Genomic DNA, 24,257 nt, shown 5'->3' with positions numbered 1-24,257 from the left:
TACACATCTCCAGCAGAACTCAGACTAAGAGAGGGAGAGATTTTGTTAAGTCTCTGAGGTGTAAGGTACCATCTGTATAGTATTTTACGAAGGTTTTCCAAATGATTAGTGCACCTGGAAACTAGTGATACGGAAGCATAACTAGATACAACATGGTTTTCTGTTATGGGGGTTTGCAAGCCTGCTGCCCACTTTTCTTTTATCGCTACCAGTGGATTATGTGTATAGGAAATTAGTATTGGTTGACATACAGATATGCCTTTATTGGAGCCCTAAGAGGAGTTTAACCAGGCTTCCAATTTCGAAGGTACATTGATTCTGGTGGGGGGAGGAGATTTTTGTAGTAGGTGGCATATTTGAAAATATTTAAAGAAATCTGTTCTAGGAATATTGAACACAGTTACGAGCTGAAGAAAAGAAATGAAACCTCGATCTGTCCAAAGCTGATTTATCTGGGTAATTCCCTAGGTTTCACAATTGCAGAGATCTAGACCTTCTATTGCAATAGCAAGTGTACCTATGTTTGTTTTATGCATAGGGAAAGTGATCAGGCCTTTTTTAACGGCTATTATATTCCACACATTTGTTACAGCTTGAAAAATGGCTGAGTGGAAAGGATAGCTACAATTGAAGAATAGATGGGCTAGCAAGTGGTTTTTAAGTGAGAATTTCCCTGTTATGGAATTTTCAAATGGAACCCATAGTTTTGAATAATTCGTAAGCCAGAGGGACCTAAGTTGTTCCAGGATGGAAGCATGGTAGTATTGTATGATTGAAGGAGAGCTGAGGCCCCCTTTTCTTTGGTGTTGGAATAGATTCTCTGCTTTAGTTCTAGTTTTTTTTTTCCTCCAGATAAAAGATTGTATAACACATTGAATATTTTTGAAAAAAAGAGATTGGTAGATGTATTGGGATATTACAGAAAAGATAAAGAATTTGGGGTAAAATCATCATTTTAACTATAGAGATTCTATCTACAGGAAATCACCATAAAATTATAATTTCCTTCAAATAGTTTTGATGTAGAAGAGGTTAGGGAAATACCTAGGTACGGTATGGAATTATTAGCCCAGGTGAAGTTATATGTATTGGTAAAGTGGGTAACTAGGGACTTTTTGATTCCCGGATTGAGGATTTGTGATTTTGAGATGTTGATTTTATAATATGAAATTTTTGAGAAGCTATTGATTATTTGGGTGACAGCGGGTAGGGAGGTAGCTGGATTTGAGAGTGAAAGTATTACATCATCTGTAAATAGGCCTATTCTATGATATTTTTCTCCTACTTTAATTCCTTGGATATTTTGGGAAAGTCTGATATGAGTTGCAAATGGTTTCATTATTAGAGCAAAAATTAAAGGAGACATGGGACAGCCTTGCCTTGTCCCATTGCTGATCGTGAATTGTTTAGATAAAAAGCTTGAAGAGTAGATCAAAGTATTTGGTGATGAGCATAGGGAAATAACTGCTGATAGGAAATTACCTTAAAATCCAAATTTTTTAAGAACGGAATATAAATATCCCCAATGTACCCTGACGTAAGCTTTTTCAGCATCTATGGATAACAACAAAGATGGAGCCTGACGTTTCTCAGCATTCTTAATTAGATTGATTAAGCTTCTGGTGGGGTCTGATGTTTGTCTATCTTTAATAAAGCCCAATTGGTCATTCAAGATTAGCGATGGGAGAATGTCTTTCAGCCTGTATGCTAGGATTTTGGCAAAGATTTTCACATCTGTATTTAATAATGAGATAGGTCTGTAGTTGGAGGGGGAAGTATGTGAGTTTCCAGGCTTAGGCAAGGTTATGATGGTGGTATTGAGCATTTCACATGGGAAAGAGTTATGTGTTAAAGCATGGTTGAAGGTTTTCAAGAGATAGGGAGCTAGAATAGTGGAGAAAGTTTTACAATACTCATTTGTGAGACCGTTGGGGCCTGGTGATTTGTTTGGTTTTTAATGAATCGATAGTATCTAACTTTTCTGTTTTAGATATTTCTTTATTCAAGAAATCTTGTTGTCTGGGAGATAAAGAGGGGAGGGAGATATCTTCTAGAAATCTATCTATAAGTTCTTGATTGGAGTATGGACTAAATAGGTCTTATTTAAGTTGTAAAGTGTGCTTTAGTATTTGGCAAATTCTTCAGCGATTTCTCGGGGGTTTATAACTTTATTGTTTTGAGAGTTTATAATAAAAGTAACCCAGACCCCACTGAGCCCAAGAACAGGGCATCCTGAAGTGGTGGTAGAATATGTGCAATGCTGCTCTGTTCAATGGGACCGCTGGAGATAGTTCTCTGGATAGGGGAGAACTTTCAAACTCGGCACAACTCCTTCAATTAAATAATAATCTGTATGGGAATTCTGTTAGAATTATGTTACAACTTTTGTGACCCTTGTTTTGAAATATAAAAGGAATGTAACTTTGTGAGTTAAAACAAGCTGAGGGTGAAGGAATGCAGTTCGGTGGCTAGAAGTTAGATTTTGCTCTTTTATAAATAGTTTCATGTAGATACGGGTAGCAATTATTCAGCCAGCAGAATACAAAGTTACCTTTATGCTGGCTTCACACGACCAGATTTCAATTGTAGAATCCTCGATCGTCACCCTTGTGGACGATACGCGGTAATTCACAACTATTGAAAACATATGAGTTTCGCATGTCTGCTCAGATGAGCGGATAGTAATTGCAATTTCCGCTAGCGGACTTGTAATCGCAGCATGTTCCATTTTTGTGTTGAATCAGCAAAGATAGTATCCATTAAAATCAATGGAAGCCGTCCGACCCACAACCCATCCGCAATTGACATTGTGAATAGGCTGTGAGTAGCTGCATCATTGCCTAGTGATGTGGGAAAAACAAATATTAAAAATAAAAATCGTGTCCGCGATCATCCACAATACAGAAATGACCGGTACACAGGGTCGCCAGCTGAGATCAGAGCTAGATTCTGCTGTGGGCTCCCACATGCAAAATATGAATTCGTGTGCAAACGGCCTTAACCTGGGTTTTAAACAAAATTAAAAAAAGAAAGATTGTTGTTGGGCAGAAAATTTGTCTAAAAACAGCAGTAATCAGTAGTTAGACTAGAATCGCATATACAGAGGAACCGTATCATCCATTACTACATTCTGACTAATATTATAAACAAGTTTAAGACTTCTTTCACACGGGCAACAGTGATATCGCCATGAGAAAATCGCAGCAGTATAGCAGCTGTGTTCTGCGATTATTGTGTAATAACACTGTGTTTTCTTGCAGCAATATTGCGGTTTTGTCACACTACAAATTTGCTTTACTTTGTAGCGCTCTTTTGCCAGGATTTTTGGGGTGTGTGTGTGTGTGGGGGTGCGTTAAAATGTAAGCCCTATCCTGAAAATAAGCGCTAGCTTAATTAACCCCCCCCCCCCCCAAAAAAAATTACAATACATTACCCAACAGTCGCTGTCTGCTCCTGCGCACTTCTCCTCCCAAAGTTCTGCCACACTTGTTAGTAGTCTTCAGCCGCTGCTTCCTAGTTGGGGGGTTTATAAATACCGCCTTCATGAAGCACTGTCTCTGACTGGTTTTTGAGCACCACAGCTCAGCCAATGCAGCCCTCGATGAACCAATCACAGCCATTCAATGCAATAACCTCCCTAATCAGGAAGCAGCAGCAGAAGACTGCAAAGTGCGATGGAGCTTCGGGAGGATAAGTGCGGCAGAGCAGACTGCACCTGTTAGGTAATGTATTGTTTTTGCTTTTTTTTATGCAGCTAGGGCTTATTTTAGGGGAAACAATAGGACTTACTTATCTACTCTTAAAATTGCAATTTAGTGCAATGCAATGCAACACAAAGAAAGTTTTCATAGGGAAACATGGGCTCCAAAACATTGCAAATCGCGCCAATATTCAGTGATTAATGTTTTGACTAGAGATGAACGAGCACCAAAATGCTCAGGTGCTCGTTACTCGGGACGAAAATTTCGCGATGCTCGAGGGTTCGTTTCGAATAACAAACCCCATTGAAGTCAATGGGCGACCCGAGCATTTTTGTATATCGCCGATGCTCGCTAAGGTTTCCATTTGTGAAAATCTGGGCAATTCAAGAAAGTGATGGGAACGACACAGCAACGGATAGGGTAGACGAGGGGCTACATGTTGGGCTGCATCTCAAGTTCCCAGGTCCCACTATTAAGCCACAATAGTGGCAAGAGTGGCCCCCCCCCCAACAATTTTTACTTCTGAAAAGCCCTCATTAGCAATGCATACCTTAGCTAAGCACCACACTACCTCCAACAAAGCACAATCACTGCCTGCATGACACTCCGCTGCCACTTCTCCTGGGTTACATGCTGCCCAACCCCCCACCCCCCACCCCCCTGCGCACGACCCAGTGTCCACAGCACACACCAAAGTGTCCCTGCGCAGCCTTCAGCTGCCCTCATGCCACGCCACCCTCATGTCTATTTAGAAGTGCGTCTGCCATGAGGAGGAACCGCAGGCACACACTGCAGAGGGTTGGCACGGCTAGGCAGCGACCCTCTTTAAAAGGGGCAGGACAATAACCCACAATGCTGTACAGAAGCAATGAGAAATATAATCCTGTGCCACCGCCGTCAGGAGCTGCACACGTGGGCATAGCAATGGGGAACCTATGTGCCACACACTATTCATTCTGTCAAGGTGTCTGCATGCCCCAGTCAGACCGAGGTTTTTTATAAATAGTCACAGGCAGGTACAACTCCGCAATGGGAATTCCGTGTGCACCCACAGCATGGGTGGCTCCCTGGAACCCACCGGCTGTACATAAATGTATCCCATTGCAGTGCTCTGGACAGCAGAGCTAACGTCAGATTAAATGCAGGTGGGCTTCGGCCCACACTGCATGCCCCAGTCAGACTGGGTTTTTTTTATAAGTAGAGACAGGCAGGTACAACTCCCTATTGGAAGTCCGTGTGGACGAACAGCATGGGTGGCTCCCTGGAACCCACCGGCGGTACATAAATATATCCCATTGCATTGTACATTACAGCTGAGGTAATGTCATGTTTAATGCAGGTGGTCTTCGGCCCACACTGCATGCCCCAGTCAGACTGGGGTTCTTTAGAAGTGGACACATGCAGTTACAACTCCGTGTGGACCGACAGCATGGGTGGGTGCCAGGAAGCCACCGGCGGTACATAAATATATCCCATTGCATTGCCCATCACAGCTGAGGTAATGTCATGTTTAATGCAGGTGGGCTTGGGCCCACACTGCATGCCCCAGTCAGACTGGGGTTCTTTAAAAGTGGACACATGCAGTTACAACTCCGTGTGGATCGACAGCATGGGTGGCTCCCTGGAACCCACCGGCGGTACATAAATATATCCCATTGCAGTGCCTAGCACAGCTGATGTAACGTCAGCTTTAATGCAGGTGGGCAAAAAATTAATTGGATTACACTGTAGGCGAGGGCCCAAAAAAATTGGTGTACCAACAGTACTAATGTACCTCAGAAAAATTGCCCATGCCCAACCAAGAGGGCAGGTGAAACCCATTAATCGCTTTGGTTAATGTGGCTTAATTTGTAACTAGGCCTGGAGGCAGCCCAGTTAAAATAAAAATTGGTTCAGGTGCAAGTTTCAACGCTTTAATGAGCATTGAAATGTATAAAAATTGTTTACAAAAATTATATGACTGAGCCTTGTGGGCCTAAGAAAAATTGCCCGTTTGGCGTGATTACGTGAGGTTTCAGGAGGAGGAGCAGGAGGAGGAGGATGAATAGAATACACAGATTGATGAAGCTAAAAGGTCCCCGTTTTTGATGGTGATAGAGAACGATGCTTCCATCCGCGGGTGCAGCCTACGTATTGCTTAGGTATCGCTGCTGTCCGCTGGTGGAGAAGAGAAGTCTGGGGAAATCCAGGCTTTGTTCACCTTGATGAGTGTAAGCCTGTCGGCACTGTCGGTTGACAGATGGGTACGCTTATCCGTGATGATTCCCCCAGCTGCACTAAACACTCTCTCTGACAAGACGCTAGCCGCAGGACAAGCAAGCACCTCCAGGGCATACAGCGCGAGTTCAGGCCACGTGTCCAGCTTCGACACCCAGTAGTTGTTGGGGGCAGAGGCGTCACGGAGGACAGTCGTGCGATCGGCTACGTACTCCCTCACCATCCTTTCACAGTGCTCCCGCCGACTCAGCCTTGACTGGGGAGCGGTGACACAGTCTTGCTGGGGAGACAGAAAGCTGTCAAAGGCATTAGAGAGTGTTCCCCTGCCTGTGCTGTACATGCTGCCTGATCTCCGCGCCTCCCCTGCTACCTGGCCCTCGGAACTGCGCCTTCTGCCACTAGCACTGTCAGATGGGAATTTTACCATCAGCTTGTCCGCCAGGGTCCTGTGGTATAGCATCACTCTCGAACCCCTTTCCTCTTCGGGTATGAGAGTGCAAAGGTCCTTATACCGTGGGTCGAGCAGTGTGTACACCCAGTAATCCGTAGTGGCCAGAATGCGCGTAACGCGAGGGTCACGAGAAAGGCATCCTAACATGAAGTCAGCCATGTGTGCCAGGGTACCTGTACGCAACACATGGCTGTCCTCACTAGGAAGATCACTTTCAGGATCCTCCTCCTCTTCCTCCTCCTCCTCCTCCTCAGGCCATACACACTGAAAGGATGACAGGCAAGCAGCATGGGTACCCTAAGCAGTGGGCCAAGCTGTCTCTTCCCCCTCCTCCTCATGCTCCTCCACCTCCTCCTCCTCAACGCGCTGAGATATAGACAGGAGGGTGCTCTGACTATCCAGCGGCAAACTGTCTTCCCCCGCCTCCGTTTCCGAGCGCAAAGCGTCTGCCTTTATGCTTTGCAGGGAACTTCTCAAGAGGCATAGCAGAGGAATGGTGACGCTAATGATTGCAGCATCCCCGCTCATCATCTGGGTAGACTCCTCAAAGTTTCCAAGGACCTGGCAGATGTCTGCCAACCAAGCCCACTCTTCTGTAAAGAATTGAGGAGGCTGACTCCCACTGCGCCGCCCATGTTGGAGTTGGTATTCCACTATAGCTCTACGCTGCTCATAGAGCCTGGCCAACATGTGGAGCGTAGAGTTCCACCATGTGGGCACGTCGCACAGCAGTCGGTGCACTGGCAGATTAAACCGATGTTGCAGGGTGCGCAGGGTGGCAGCGTCCGTGTGGGACTTGCGGAAATGTGCGCAGAGCCGGCGCACCTTTCCGAGCAGGTCTGACAAGTGTGAGTAGTTTTTTAGAAAGCGCTGAACCACCAAATTAAAGACGTGGGCCAGGCATGGCACGTGCGTGAGGCTGCCGAGCTGCAGAGCCGCCACCAGGTTACAGCCGTTGTCACACACGACCATGCCCGGTTGGAGGCTCAGCGGCGCAAGCCAGCGGTCGGTCTGCTCTGTCAGACCCTGCAGCAGTTCGTGGGCCGTGTGCCTCTTCTCTCCTAAGCTGAGTAGTTTCAGCACGGCCTGCTGACGCTTGCCCACCGCTGTGCTGCCACGCCGCGCGACACCGACTGCTGGCGACGTGCTGCTGCTGACACATCTTGATTGCGAGACAGAGGTTGCGTAGGAGGAGGAGGAGGAGGGTGGTTTAGTGGAGGAAGCATACACCGCCGCAGATACCACCACCGAGCTGGGGCCCGCAATTCTGGGGGTGGGTAGGATGTGAGCGGTCCCAGGCTCTGACTCTGTCCCAGCCTTCACTAAATTCACCCAATGTGCCGTCAGGGAGATATAGTGGCCCTGCCCGCCTGTGCTTGTCCACGTGTCCGTTGTTAAGTGGACCTTGGCAGTAACCGCGTTGGTGAGGGCGCGTACAATGTTGCGGGAGACGTGGTCGTGCAGGGCTGGGACGGCACATCGGGAAAAGTAGTGGCGACTGGGAACTGAGTAGCGCGGGGCCACCGCCGCCATCATACCTTTGAAAGCCTCCGTTTCCACAACCCTATACAGCAGCATCTCCAGGCTGATAAATTTGGCTATGTGCATGTTTAACGCTTGAGTGTGCGGGTGCGTGGCGGCGTACTTGCGCTCCAACACTTGTGCTAGCGACGGCTGGACGCTGCGCTGAGAGACATTGGTGGATGGGGCCGAGGACAGCGGAGGTGAGGTGTGGGTGCAGGCCAGGAGACGGTAGTGCCTGTGTCCTGAGAGGGGGGTTGGATCTCAGTGGCAGGTTGGGGCACAGGGGGAGAGGCAGTGGTGCAAACCGGAGGCGGTAAACGGCCTTCGTCCCACCTTGTGGGGTGCTTGGCCATCATATGTCTGCGCATGCTGGTGGTGGTGAGGCTGGTGGTGGTGGCTCCCCGGCTGATCTTGGCGCGACAAAGGTTGCACACCACTGTTCGTCAGTCGTCTGCACTCTCAGTGAAAAACTGCCAGACCTTTGAGCACTTCGGCCTCTGCAGGGTGGCATGGCGCGAGGGGGAGCTTTGGGAAACAGTTGGTGGATTGTTCGGTCTGGCCCTGCCTCTACCCCTGGCCACCGCACTGCCTCTTCCAACCTGCCCTGCTGCTGCACTTGCCTCCCCCTCTGAAGACCTGTCCTCAGTAGGTGTAGCAAACCAGGTGGGGTCAGTCACCTCATCGTCCTGCTGCTCTTCCTCCGAATCCTCTGTGCGCTTCTCCCTCGGACTTACTCCAATTACTACTACCTGAGTGATAGACAACTGTGTCTCATCGTCATCGTCCTCCTCACCCACTGAAAGCTCTTGAGACAGTTGCCGGAAGTCCCCAGCCTCATCCCCCGGACCCCGGGAACTTTCCAAAGGTTGGGCATCAGTCACGACAAACTCCTCCAGTGGGAGAGGATTCGGAACCATTGCTGCCCATTCTGGGCAGGGGCTCGAGCACAGTTCCTGGGAATCTGCCTGCTCCTCAGAATGTGTCATTGTAATGGAGTGAGGAGGCTGGGAGGAAGGAGGAGCAGCAGCCAGCGGATTCAGAGTTGCAGCAGTGGACGGCGCAGAATTCTGGGTGGTCGATAGATTGCTGGATGCACTTTCTGCCATCCACGACAGGACCTGCTCACACTGCTCATTTTCTAATAAAGGTCTACCGCGTGGACCCATTAATTGTGAGATGAATGTTGGGACGCCAGAAACGTGCCTTTCTTCTAATCCCGCAGCTGTCGGCTGTGATACACCTGGATCAGGAGCTCGGCCTGTGCCCACACCCTGACTTGGGCCTCCGCGTCCTCGCCCGCGTCCACGTCCACGTCCTCTAGGCCTACCCCTACCCCTCAGCATGGTGTATTACCAGTAGTGCAGAAACAGAACGCTGTAATTAAATGTGCCGCTTATTGGCCTGTGGTTGGAGGCGGACTTCGCTTACGGAACGCACAGCAAAGCCAAGAAAGAATTTTGCACAAGCCTGCTGTAACACTTAGCTGGCTGCGTATTAATTAGAACTACTACCCCCAGCAGAGACGCAGTACACTCAGGACGGTCACAGGCAGCCCAAATAGAATGTTTTTTTCCAAATTTTTTTAGAAAAGCCCACTGCCTATATATACAGTATATCTCTTTCACTGTCCCTGGCTCACCACTACTGGCCCTGGACTATGTAAAATTACTGCAGACTGTTTCCCTCTGGACAGGATGACAGCGGTGATGTGTAACGCACAGCAGAGCCAGGAAAGAATTTTGCGCAAGCCTGCTGTAACACTTAGCTGGCTGCGTATTAATTAGGACTACTACCCCCAGCAGAGACGCAGTACACTCAGGACGGTCACAGGCAGCCCAAATAGAATGTTTTTTCCCAAATTTTCTTGGAAAAGCCCACTGCCTATATACACAGTATATCTCTTTCACTGTCCCTGGCTCACCACTACTGGCCCTGGACTATGTAAAATTACTGCAGACTGTTTCCCTCTGGACAGGATGACAGCGGTGATGTGTAACGCACAGCACAGCCAGGAAAGAATTTTGCGCAAGCCTGCTGTAACACTTAGCTGGCTGCATATTAATTAGGACTACTACCCCCAGCAGAGACGCAGTACACTCAGGACGGTCACAGGCAGCCCAAATAGAATGTTTTTTCCCAAATTTTTTGGGAAAAGCCCACTGCCTATATACACAGTATATCTCTTTCACTGTCCCTGGCTCACCACTACTGGCCCTGGACTATGTAAAATTACTGCAGACTGTTTCCCTCTGGACAGGATGACAGCGGTGATGTGTAACGCACAGCAGAGCCAGGAAAGAATTTTGTGCAAGCCTGCTGTAACACTTAGCTGGCTGCGTATTAATTAGGACTACTACCCCCAGCAGAGACGCAGTACACTCAGGACGATCACAGGCAGCCCAAATAGAATGTTTTTTCCCAAATTTTTTGGGAAAAGCCCACTACCTATATACACAGTATATCTCTTTCACTGTCCCTGGCTCACCTCTACTGGCCCTGTACTATGTAAAATTACTGCAGACTGTTTCCCTCTGGACAGGATGACAGCGGTGATGTGTAACGCACAGCAGAGCCAGGAAAGAATTTTGCGCAAGCCTGCTGTAACACTTAGCTGGCTGTGTATTAATTAGGACTACTACCCCCAGCAGAGACGCAGTACACTCAGGACGGTCACAGGCAGCCCAAATAGAATGTTTTTTCCCAAATGTTTTTGGAAAAGCCCACTGCCTATATACACAGTATATCTCTTTCACTGTCCCTGACTCACCACTACTGGCCCTGGACTATGTAAAATTACTGCAGACTGTTTCCCTCTTGACAGGATGACAGCGGTGATGTGTAATACACAGCAGAGCCAGGAAAGAATTTTGCGCAAGCCTGCTGTAACACTTAGCTGGCTGCATATTAATTAGGACTACTACCCCCAGCAGAGACACAGTGCACTCAGGACGGTCACAGGCAGCCCAAATAGAATGTTTTTTCGCAAATGTTTTTGGAAAAGCCCACTGCCTATATACACAGTATATCTCTTTCACTGTCCCTGGCTCACCACTACTGGCCCTGGACTATGTAAAATTACTGCAGACTGTTTCCCTCTGGACAGGATGACAGCGGTGATGTGTAACGCACAGCAGAGCCAGGAAAGAATTTTGCGCAAGCCTGCTGTAACACTTAGCTGGCTGCGTATTAATTAGGACTACTACCCCCAGCAGAGACGCAGTACACTCAGGAAGGTCACAGGCAGCCCAAATAGAATGTTTTTTCACAAATTTTTTAGGAAAAGCCCACTGCCTATATACACAGTATATCTCTTTCACTGTCCCTGCCTCACCACTACCGGCCCTGGACTATGTAAAATTACTGCAGACTATTTCCCTCTGGACAGGATGACAGCGGTGATGTGTAACGCACAGCAGAGCCAGGAAAGAATTTTGCGCAAGCCTGCTGTAACACTTAGCTGGCTGTGTATTAATTAGGACTACTACCCCCAGCAGAGACGCAGTACACTCAGGACGGTCACAGGCAGCCCAAATAGAATGTTTTTTCCCAAATTTTTTTGGAAAAGCCCACTGCCTATATACACAATATATCTCTTTCACTGTCCCTGGCTCACCACTACTGGCCCTGGACTATGTAAAATTACTGCAGACTGTTTCCCTCTGGACAGGATGACAGCGGTGATGTGTAACGCACAGCAGAGCCAGGAAAGAATTTTGCGCAAGCCTGCTGTAACACTTAGCTGGCTGCGTATTAATTAGGACTACTACCCCCATCAGAGACGCAGTACACTCAGGACGGTCACAGGCAGCCCAAATAGAATGTTTTTTCCCAAATGTTTTTGGAAAAGCCCACTGCCTATATACACAGTATATCTCTTTCACTGTCCCTGGCTCACCACTACTGGCCCTGGACTATGTAAAATTACTGCAGACTGTTTCCCTCTGGACAGGATGACAGCGGTGATGTGTAACGCACAGCAGAGCCAGGAAAGAATTTTGCGCAAGCCTGCTGTAACACTTAGCTGGCTGCGTATTAATTAGGACTACTACCCCCAGCAGAGACGCAGTACACTCAGGACGGTCACAGGCAGCCCAAATAGAATGTTTTTTCACAAATTCTTTTGGAAAAGCCCACTGCCTACATACACAGTATATCTCTTTCACTGTCCCTGCCTCACCACTACTGGCCCTGGACTATGTAAAATTACTGCAGACTGAGGACGCAATGCTCTGCACGGCCGATATGCAAAAAAAAAAAAAGTGCAACACTGCAAAAAGCAGCCTCAACAGTACTGCACACAGTCAGATGTGGGCCTAAGAAGGACTGTTGGGGTTCTTGAAGCCTAAAATCACTCCTAACACTCTCCCTATAGCAGCTCCACCATCAGCAGCACTTTCCCTGAACTATGTCAGAATGCATCTGTGGCGAGCCGCGTGAGGGGCCGATTTATATACTCGGGTGACACCTGATCTCGCTAGCCACTCACTGCAGGGGGGTGGTATAGGGCTTGAACGTCGCAGGGGGAAGTTGTAATGCCTTCCCTGTCTTTCTATTGGCCAGAAAAGTGCGCTAACGTCTCAGAGATGAAAGTGAAAGTAACTCGAACATCGTGTGGTGCTCGCCTCTAGTAACGAGCATCTCGAACACGCTAATACTTGAACGAGTATCAAGCTCGGATGAGTACGTTCGCTCATCTCTAGTTTTGACACTTCAACAAAAAAGGCTTTGATTCTTCAAGCAGCGTTTGACCCCTTAACGACCAGCCCATAGTGTTTTTACGTCCTACCGAAGTGGGCTTTATTCTCTGAGGACGTAAAAACATGTGTCCTGCAGAGAATTAAGCCCCTCGGGCTGTGGACGTGACAGCTCCATGCTGTCGGTGTCCGCAGGTAGCCGACAGCATGGAGCTGTCATCTCGGGCTGCAGGAACTTCCCCCCCGGCAATGCGATCGGCACTATCCAATCGATAGCGCCGATTGCAAAAAAGTAAATAGAAGTGCAAAAAAAGTTAAAGATTCAGCTGCCCTGATGGATCGGATCCATCAGGGCAGCTGAAATTACTCACCCGGGTCCGTCGCACTGCTCCCCGCTGTCCTGGTCCTCCGGGCCCCGATGTCGACCTTCTGCACATGCGCGCCAGGTGGCATTACGTCAGCCGCATGTGCAGAAGGCTCGGCGGCCCGGGAAATTTAAAATCTCCTGGCTCCCGGCTCCTGTAGGTAGCCGGGAGGCAGGAGATGTCAGCGGGGACCGCGGTGAGCGGTCACCGGTACCGCGATTGCCGTTATCCAATGGATAACGGCGATCGCGGAAATGTAAAAAAAAGTGTAAAAAAAAGAAAAGCTTCACCTCCCCTCATGGATCAGATCCATGAGGGAAGGTGAAAATACTCACCCCGCTTCCTCCATATCCTCTGGTCGGTCTTGGGACCCTCCACTGGCTTCTGCGCATGCGCCGATGTGGCGCGCATGCGCAGAAGGCTGGCGAGCCCGGCAAATTCAAAATCTCCCTGCACCTGGCTGTCACAGATAGCCGAGTGCAGGGAGATATGACTGGGGACCGCTGTATTCGGTTTACAGTCATATGATCACAGTTATCCATCAGATAACGGTGATCATTACAGATGAGCGAGCACCAAAATGCTCGGGTGCTCCTTACTCGGGACGAAATTATCGCGATGCTCGAGGGTTCGTTTCGAGTAACGAACCCCATTGAAGTCAATGGGCGACCCAAGCATTTTTGTATATCGCCGATGCTCGCTAAGGTTTTCATTTGTGAAAATCTGGGCAATTCAAGAAAGTGATGGGAACGACACAGCAACGGATAGGGCAGGCGAGGGGCTACATGTTGGGCTGCATCTCAAGTTCCCAGGTCCCACTATTAAGCCACAATAGCGGCAAGAGTGGGCCCCCCCCTCCCGACAACTTTTACTTCTGAAAAGCCCTCATTAGCAATGCATACCTTAGCTAAGCACCACACTACCTCCAACAAAGCACAATCACTGCCTGCATGACACTCCGCTGCCACTTCTCCTGGGTTACATGCTGCCCAACCCCCCCCGCACGACCCAGTGTCCACAGCGCACACCAAAGTGTCCCTGCGCAGCCTTCAGCTGCACTCATGCCACACCACCCTCATGTCTATTTATAAGTGCGTCTGCCATGAGGAGGAACCGCAGGCACACACTGCAGAGGGTTGGCACGGCTAGGCAGCGACCCTCTTTAAAAGGGGCGGGGTGATAGCCCACAATGCTGTACAGAAGCCATGAGAAATATAATCCTGTGCCACCGCCATCAGGAGCTGCACACGTGGGCATAGCAATGGGGAACCTATGTGCCACACACTATTCATTCTGTCAAGGTGTCTGCATGCCCCAGTCAGACCGCGTTTTTTTATAAATAGTCACAGGCAGGTACAACTCCCCAATGGGAATTCCATGTGCACCCACAGCATGGGTGGCTCCCTGGAACCCAACGGCTGTACATAAATGTATCCCACGGCAGTGCCCATCACAGCTGAGGTAACGTCCGATTAAACGCAGGTGGGCTTCGGCCCACACTGCATGCCCCAGTCAGACTGGGGTTCTTTAGAAGTGGACACATGCAGTTACAACTCACTGTGGACCCACAGCATGGGTGGGTGCCAGGAAGCCACCGGCGGTACATAAATATATCCCATTGCATTGCCCAGCACAGCTGATGCAACGTCAGCTTTAATGCAGGTGGGCAAAAAATAATTGGATTACACTGTAGGCAAGGGCCCCAAAAAATTGGTGTACCAACAGTACTAATGTACCTCAGAAAAATTGCCCATGCCCAACCAAGAGGGCAGGTGAAACCCATTAATCGCTTTGGTTAATGTGGCTTAATTGGTAACTTGGCCTGGAGGCAGCCCAGTTAAAATAAAAATTGGTTCAGGTGAAAGTTTCAACGCTTTAATGAGCATTGAAACGTATAAAAATTGTTTACACAAATTATATGACTGAGCCTTGTGGGCCTAAGAAAAATTGCCCGTTCGGCGTGATTACGTGAGGTTTCAGGAGGAGGAGCAGGAGGAGGAGGATGAATAGAATACACAGATTGATGAAGCAAAAAGGTCCCCGTTTTTGATGGTGATAGAGAACGATGCTTCCATCCGCGGGTGCAGCCTACGTATTGCTTAGGTATCGCTGCTGTCCGCTGGTGGAGAAGAGAAGTCTGGGGAAATCCAGGCTTTGTTCATCTTGATGAGTGTAAGCCTGTCGGCACTGTCGGTTGACAGGCGGGTACGCTTATCCGTGATGATTCCCCCAGCCGCAATAAACACCTTCTCTGACTAGACGCTAGCCGCAGGACAAGCAAGCACCTCCAGGGCATACAGCGCGAGTTCAGGCCACGTGTCCAGCTTCGACACCCAGTAGTTGTAGGGGGCAGAGGCGTCACGGAGGACGGTCGTGCGATCGGCTACGTACTCCCTCACCATACATTTACAGTGCTCCCGCCAACTCAGCCTTGACTGGGGAGCGGTGACACAGTCTTGCTGGGGAGCCATAAAGCTGGCAAAGGCCTTGGAGAATGTTCCCCTGCCTGCGCTGTACATGCTGTCTGATCTCTGCGCCTCCCCTGCTACCTGGCCCTCGGAACTGCACCTTCTGCCACTAGCGCTGTCGGATGGGAATGTTACCATCAGTTTGTCCGTCAGGGTCCTGTGGTAAAGCATCACTCTCGAACCCCTTTTCTCTTCGGGTATGAGAGTGGTAAGGTTCTCCTTATACCGTGGGTCGAGTAGTGTGTACACCCAGTAATCTGTAGTGGCCAGAATGCGTGTAACGTGAGGGTCTCGAGAAAGGCATCCTAACATGAAGTCAGCCATGTGTGCCAGGGTACCTATACGCAACACATGGCTGTCCTCACTAGGAAGATCACTTTCAGGATCCTCCTCCTCCTCCCCCTCCTCCTCCGGCCATACACACTGAAAGGATGACAGGCAAGCAGCATGGGTACCCTCAGCAGTGGGCCAAGCTGTCTCTTCCCCCTCCTCCTCATGCTCCTCCCCCTCCTCCTCAACGCGCTGAGATATAGACATGAGGGTGCTCTGACTATCCAGCGACATACTGTCTTCCCCCGCCTCCGTTTCCAAGCGCAAAGCGTCTGCCTTTATGCTTTGCAGGGAACTTCTCAAGAGGCATAGCAGAGGAATGGTGACGCTAATGATTGCAGCATCCCCGCTCACCATCTGGGTAGACTCCTCAAAGTTTCCAAGGACCTGGCAGATGGCTGCCAACCAAGCCCACTCTTCTGTAAAGAATTGAGGAGGCTGACTCCCACTACGCCGCCCATGTTGGAGTTGGTATTCCACTATAGCTCTACGCTGCTCATAGAGTCTGGCCAACATGTGGAGCGTAGAGTTCCACCGTGTGGGCACGTCGCACAGCAGTCGGTGCACTGGCAGATTAAACCGATGTTGCAGGGTCCGCAGGGTGGCAGCATCCATCTTGGACTTGCGGAAATGTGCGCTGACCCGGCACACCTTTCCGAGCAGGTATGACAAGTGTGGGTAGCTTTTCAGAAAGCGCTGAACCACCAAATTAAAGACATGGGCCAGGCATGGCACGTGCGTGAGGCTGCCAAGCTGCAGAGCCGCCACCAGGTTACGGCCGTTGTCACACACGACCATGCCCGGTTGGAGGCTCAGCGGCGCAAGCCAGCGGTCGGTCTGCTCTGTCAGACCCTGCAGCAGTTCGTGGGCCGTGTGCCTCTTCTCTCCTAAGCTGAGTAATTTCAGCACGGCCTGCTGACGCTTGCCCACCGCTGTGCTGCCACGCCGCGCGACACCGACTGCTGGCGACGTGCTGCTGCTGACACATCTTGATTGTGAGACAGAGGTTGCGTTGGAGGAGGAGGAGGGTGGTTTAGTGGAGGAAGCATACACCGCCGCAGATACCAGCACCGAGCTGGGGCCCGCAATTCTGGGGGTGGGTAGGACGTGACCTCCGTTTCCACAAGCCTATACGGCAGCATCTCCAGGCTGATCAATTTGGCTATGTGCACGTTTAACGCTTGAGTGTGCGGGTGCGTGGCAGCGTACTTGCGCTTGCGCTCAAACAGTTGCGCTAGCGACGTCTGGACGCTGCGCTGAGAGACATTGCTGGATGGGGCCGAGGACAGCGGAGGTGAGGGTGTGGGTGCAGGCCGGTAGGCACTCGTGCCTGTGTCCTCAGAGGGGGGTTGGATCTCAGTGGCAGGTTGGGGCACAGGGGGAGAGGCAGTGGTGCAAACCGGAGGCGGTGAACGGCCTTCGTCCCACCTTGTGGGGTGCTTGGCCATCATATGCCTGCGCATGCTGGTGGTGGTGGCTCCCCAGCTGATCTTGGCGCGACAAAGGTTGCACACCACTGTTCGTCGGTCGTCAGGCGTCTCTGTGAAAAACTGCCACACCGTAGAGCACCTTGGCCTCTGCAGGGTGGCATGGCGCGAGGGGGCGCTTTGGGAAACAGTTGGTGGATTATTCGGTCTGGCCCTGCCTCTACCCCGGGCCACCGCACTGGCTTGGCCTGTGCCCACACCCTGACTTGGGCCTCCGCGTCCTCGCTCGCGTCCACGTCCTCTAGGCCTACCCCTACCCCTCAGCATGCTGTATTACCAGTAGTGCAGAAACAGAACGCTGCAATTAAATGTGCCGCTTATTGGCCTGTGGTTGGAGGCTGACTTCGCTTACGGAACGCACAGCAAAGGCAGGAAAGAATTTTGCGCATGCCTGCTGTAACACTTAGCTGGCTGCGTATGAATTAGGACAACTACCCCCAGCAGAGACCCAGTACACTTGTGGAGAGGAATACAGCGGTGATGTAAGAGGCAACACAGAGGCAGGAAAGAATTTTGCGCAAGCCTGCTGTAACACTTAGCTGGCTGCGTATGAATTAGGACAACTACCCCCAGCAGAGACCCAGTACACTTGTGGACAGGAATACAGCGGTGATGTAAGAGGCAACACAGAGGCAGGAAAGAATTTTGCGCAAGCCTGCTGTAACACTTAGCTGGCTGCGTATGAATTAGGACAACTACCCCCAGCAGAGACCCAGTACACTTGTGGAGAGGAATACAGCGGTGATGTAAGAGGCAACACAGAGGCAGGAAAGAATTTTGCGCAAGCCTGCTGTAACACTTAGCTGGCTGCGTATGAATTAGGACAACTACCCCCAGCAGAGACCCAGTACACTGAGGACGGTCACAGGCAGCCCAAATAGATTTTTTTTTCCCAAATGTTTTTGGAAAGGCCCACTGCCTATATACACTAAATATGTCTTCTGTCCCTGCCTCACCACTACTGGCCCTGGACAATGTAAAATTACTGCAGGACGCAATGCTCTGCACGGCCGATATACAAAAAAAAAAAAAATGTGCAACACTGCAAAAAGCAGCCTCCACACTACTGCACACGGTTAGATGTGGCCCTAAGAAGGACCGTTGGGGTTCTTGAAGCCTACAATAACTCCTAACGCTCTCCCTATAGCAGCTCCGGCACCAGCAGCACTGTCCCTGATCTCTGTCAGAATGCATCTGTGGCGAACTGCGGGAGGGGCCGATTTATATACTCGGGTGACACCTGATCTCGCCAGCCACTCACTGCAGGGGGGGGGGGGGGGGGGGGGGTGGTATAGGGCTTGAACGTCGCAGGGGGAAGTTGTAATGCCTTCCCTGTCTTTCTATTGGCCAGAAAAGCGCGCTAACGTCTCAGAGATGAAAGAGAAAGTAACTCGAACATCGCGTGGTACTCGTCTCGAGTAACGAGCATCTCGAACATGCTAATACTCGAATGAGTATGAAGCTCGGATGAGTACGTTCGCTCATCTCTAGTGATCATATAAAGTTAAAAAGTAGAAACAAAAAAAGTTAAAAGTTAAAAAAAGTTTATAAAGTTAAGGGGGATGAAATTACGTACCCAAGGTCCCCGGACGCATGCGCAAAAGTGAAATATTGCCCAAGAAATTTAAAATCTCCCTGCTCCTGGCTACCACAGGTAGCCAAGAGCCTGGAGATGTCATGGGGAGCCGCAGTATGCGGTTACTGGTCACATGATCGCCGTTATCCAATGCATAATGGCGATCACGTAAAAGTTCTTAAAAAAGTGGAAGTTTCATCTCCCCTCACCGATGCGATCGGTGAGAGGAGATGAAACATCTTCTCGGAGGCTTCCGCATTTAAATCCAGATGCGATTTTCCTCCATGGACCCTTCCGGCTGCTGCGCATGCGCCCACCGGCAAAATGCCTGACACATTCGCAGGAGTCGGGGAGCCCAGGAAATTTTAAATCTACTTGCTCTCGGCAACCAACGGTCGCTGAGTGCTTGGAGCAGTGACCGGTGGCCTCGTTGAGCAGTCCCCGGTCACGTGATAAATTAGCGATATAACATTAGGCCAGTCACACATGACCAGAGAGGAATTACGGGTTCTGCATGCTCTTGATCAGTGGTAATCCACGGATCAATCGCATGCATTGGATTACACAATTCCCCCCAAATTAGTGGGTCGGAATTACGGAATCCACTAGCAGAAACAGAACACGGCATGTTATATTTTACCGCGGATATCAGCGACCTAGAGCCCATTGTGCTCTATGACCGCGGATATACTTGCAGCCCATGTGTAAATACATTGTGTACGGGCTGCGGGTACCCGGGTCATCTCTAAGCGACAGCACGGGAAATATAAACAAACAACGGTGTACTGCGCATGACCGCCTGTGTGAGTAGGCAGTTATGCACAGTACATTACGTGGCCGTACGTAGGGTCACAGCCGGGCTCACAGATGGGATCCGCTGCAGGCCTCCGCAAGCGAATTCCCCATAGGGCCGTGTGAGCCCAGCGTTATTCAGACCGCTACCTGTAATCCATAATTTACAAGAAGCCCCGGGAGCGCTTGCCTTCATGCAGTTCCAGGAGCAGCTTGTTGAGCACCTTCTCTGTGAGACCGCTGCACCGCAGCAAGATTACAAAGCCACACAGAGTGCCACTTTTTACACCCCATACCCGCCGCTGAGGTTACGAAATACCCCCCAAAAAGCATGAGAGGAGGGGGAACACCCGGTTTTCTTGCCCCATGTGCCCAACCCAACCAGCCTCCGTAATTACCCCTGTCTTCAGACATAAAACGCAGTTTATATTATAACCTTTATCTAATATTTAGGGAATGCCAAAAAATGGGGATAGCGGGGGGGGGGGGGATTATTTTTAGGAAGTCAATTTTTTTTACATATAAGTGGGCAATGGGGCCTGGAATTTATTCAGTTCTGCCCTGAAATCCAGCGGGCATTCCCTCCATTATGAGCCTAGCCATGTGTCCTGTAAGTAGATTAGGGCCACAATGGGTATGTTTCTGAACACGGGACAAATGGGGGTATCCATTTTGGGGTGAACGTCTTCATTCCTATGTACACTGTACAAAAAAAACCTGTTTTTAAATTGACAAAATTGCCAAAGAATGAAAATCGTTATTTTTTCCTTCTGCTTTGCTTAGATTCATTCAAATACTGTGGGGTCAAAATATGCAGTACACCCCTAGATGAATTTGTTATGGGGTCTAGTTTTCAAAATGGAGTCACTTCTGGGGGTTTGTGGGGGTTCTCTATCGTTTTGGCCACTCAATGTCTCTACTAGTGGGCAAGGGGGCCTGGAATTTATTCAGTTGTACCCTGAAATCCAACGGGTGCTCCTTCCATTATAGGCCTAGCCATGTTTCCTTTAAGTAGATTAGGGCCACAATGGGCATGTTTCTGAACACGGGACAAACGGGGGTATTCATTTTGGGGTGAACGTCTTCATTCCTATGTACACTGTACAAAAAAAACTGTGTTTAAATTGACACAATTGCCATAAAAATGAAAATCATAATTTTTTCCTTCTGCTTGGCTTAGATTCATTCAAAAAGTGTGAAGTCAAAAAAGTCATCATACCCCTAGATAAATTCGGTAAGGGGTCTACTTTTCAAAATGGGGTCACTTCTGGGGGTTATCCATCGTTTTGGTCACTCAAGGGCTCTACAAGTGGGAATGGGGACTAAATCTCCTTCAAGCAAAATTTCTGTTCTGAAAGCCACCGATGGCTCCTTTCATTTTGGGCCCCATTGTGCATACAGATGTAATACTAAGGCCACAATGGGTATATTTCTGAACACGGGACAAATGGGGGTACCCATTTTGGGGTGAACGTCTTCATTCCTATGTACACTGTAGAAAAAAAGCTGCTTTTAAAATGACAGAATTACCAAAAAAATGAAAATCGTATTTTTTTTCCTTTGGCTTGGCTTAGATTTATTCAAAAACTGTGAGGTCAAAAAAGTCATCGTACCCCTAGATAAATTCGTTAAGGGGTCTACTTTTCAAAATGGGGTCACTTGTGGGGGTTCTCCATCGTTTTGGTCACTCAATGGCTCTACAATTGTGCAATAGGGCCTAAATATCCTTCAAGCAAAATTTCTGTTCTGAAAGCCACCGCTTGCTCCTTTCATTTTGGGCCCCATTGTGCATACAGACATAATACTAGGGCCACAATGGGTATATTTATGAACACGGGACAAATGGGGGTACCCATTTTGGGGTGAACGTCTTCATTCCTATGTACACTGTAGAAAAAAAGCTGCTTTTAAAATGACAGAATTACCAAAAAAATGAAAATCGTATTTTTTTTCCTTCGGCTTGGCTTAGATTTATTCAAAAACTGTGAGGTCAAAAAAGTCATCGTACCCCTAGATAAATTCGTTAAGGGGTCTACTTTTCAAAATGGGGTCACTTGTGGGGGTTCTCCATCGTTTTGGTCACTCAATGGCTCTACAATTGTGCAATAGGGCCTAAATCTCCTTCAAGCAAAATTTCTGTTCTGAAAGCCACCGCTTGCTCCTTTCATTTTGGGCCTCATTGTGCATACAGACATAATACTAGGGCCACAATGGGTATATTTCTGAGCGCGAGACAAACAGGGGTATCCATTCTGGGGTGCAAATCCTCATTTTCATGTGTACTATAGAAAAAAGTCCTGTCTTTAAAATGACATATTTGCAAAAATATGAAATTTTAGTTTTTCTCTTCTAAATTGTATTGACTCCTGAAAAAAAAACTGTGGGGTTAAAATACTCATGACACCCCTCAGTGAATACGTTAAGGGGTGTAGTTTTTAGAATAAGATCACTTGTGGGGGTATCTATCATTTTGACTCCTATGAGCCTTTCCAATCTTGGCTTGGAGTAGGAAAACAAAGTGTTCCTCAAAATGCTGAAAAGTAATGTTAAATTTGTACGTCTCCTAAATGGTTAAAAAAAAGGAAAGTTTTTCCTATGTGTGCCCAAAATAAAGTAAACGGATGGAAATATATATCTTAGCAAAAATTTCTATATTATGTTTGCACATATTTGAGATATTGCAGTTGGAATGACGATTTTTTCAAAATTTTCCCAATTTTGGCGCTTTTAATAAATAAAAATACATTTTTTCGGTCTTTTTTTCCCGCCTAAATGAAGTACAACATGTGGCGAAAAAACAATGTCAGAATCGCTTGGATATGCAAAACCTTTCTGGTGTTTTTCCATGTTAAAGTGACGCATGTCAGATTTGCAAAATTTGGCCTGGTCATTAAGGCGCAAACAGGCTTGGTCACTAAGGGGTTAACCTTTTTGAAAATGTTCTGGATGAATATGAGCTGTGACGGACTGCATGTCTGTGCTCCCTCTGAATAAGAAGATCAAAACAGATTCTGAAACGGGATGGAGTTAGGCTGTGAGCATTTTTATTTTTTTTCTCTCAGCCATTTGCATGTCATACAGTCAAACTCAAACCTCATCCAAACACCCCAGGAAAGCATTCCTAATTTTGCTCACCTGAGTTAAAGGGGTTCTGACATCAAAAAAAAAAAATTGTACTCACCTTGCCTGGCCTGGCCCGATCGCCAGGCATGTCCCCTCCAGCCGGCATCTTCTTCTGTGCCTTTAAAGCAGAGCAGGAGCCGTCAAAAAGACCGCTTCCTGCTCTGGTCCGTCCGTCAGGCACTTCCGAGGTCAACGGACGGACTGCCACAGCAAGCACGTCACAAGCAGTGCTTGCTGTGGGCGGCCCGTCCGTCCGGCTGAACTCCGGAGTGCTGCGCATGCGCAGTGGAGACGCAGCCCGTCCTGACTTCTGTCAGAGGGCACCTCTCCACTGCGCATGCGCGCGATCCCGGAGCGGCGCGGCTCGTGCAGACAGAAGAAGAGGAGCAGCGCCTGCCGGGAGATGACCCCCCCGATGTCAACAACAATAGAAGACAAGGTAAGTATTATCTTTTTATGCTTTAGCAGCCATTAAACCATGGATTCCCTTGGTCCATTAGGCACACCAGGGAACAATGGCTGCTAAAGCATAAAAACATTATTCATGTCAGAACCCCTTTAAGCAGCCAGTATTAGAGGTTGTTCTAACATCTGATCTCCTACATGGATTCTCTGGAAGATTCAGAAATCCAAGCATGCTAGACTAGGCTCAACAGGTATTTAATCACACCGTACCTTCCCATTAAAAGCAAATAGAGAAACTAAACTTCTTATTCATACGCATGAAAAGATTAAAAAGAACGAACTGAGAATCTGGTGGGATATCAGCAGTTTGTCTAAATACCTTGAATTACAAATGACACCGAGAGGTTTAAGAATTAGAAAAACTCCCACAACTGAGTTTTCAAGAGAGTTCATTGAAGAATGGAACAACACGCTGTCAGAATGCTCTACTAATCTGATTAGCCTAATTGTAAAACATGAGAAATTGAAACTCGAGGGATTAAAAAAGGATATTAAAACAACAGAAACTACACTATAGAGCCTAATGAGATCTGCTGAATATGAAATCATTAATAATAAATTAAAGGATAACCTTAAAAAGACAGAACATTCAATAATGATGGTTAAAAAAAGGAAATTAGAACAAGACCAGAAAAACTATGAACACAATGAAGTGTATAGCTAGAGAAGCAATCCCGCTTTCAGAAGAAATAAATCTATCGTGAGGCATCGGGATGCCGCAGATCAGGTGAGTATTGTTTTTTTTTAATGCAGGTTAGCTAGGGCTTATTTTCAGGGGATGGCTTATATTTTAAGTCTTTCTTGAAAACTGGGGTAGGGCTTATTATTGGTGTAGGGCTTATTATCAGGAAAACACGGTAGATTGCTGACAGTGGAAAAACAGTTTTTTACTAATGAAGAACTTTCAACCAATACGGACACTTTTCAGGGGCATGAAGAGAATTATTATCCTCCAAATGAATTTTCTGATAAAGACTTTAAAGATAGTTTAACAATTATGTATTTGCAAGATCTAGAAAGTAAGAATTATGTATCAGCCACCGAATGTAATAAAGCTAAAACAA

Source organism: Eleutherodactylus coqui, chromosome 4 (assembly GCF_035609145.1).
Source record: "Eleutherodactylus coqui strain aEleCoq1 chromosome 4, aEleCoq1.hap1, whole genome shotgun sequence".
Taxonomy (NCBI): domain Eukaryota; kingdom Metazoa; phylum Chordata; class Amphibia; order Anura; family Eleutherodactylidae; genus Eleutherodactylus; species Eleutherodactylus coqui.
Note: the sequence above shows the minus strand (reverse complement) of the source record.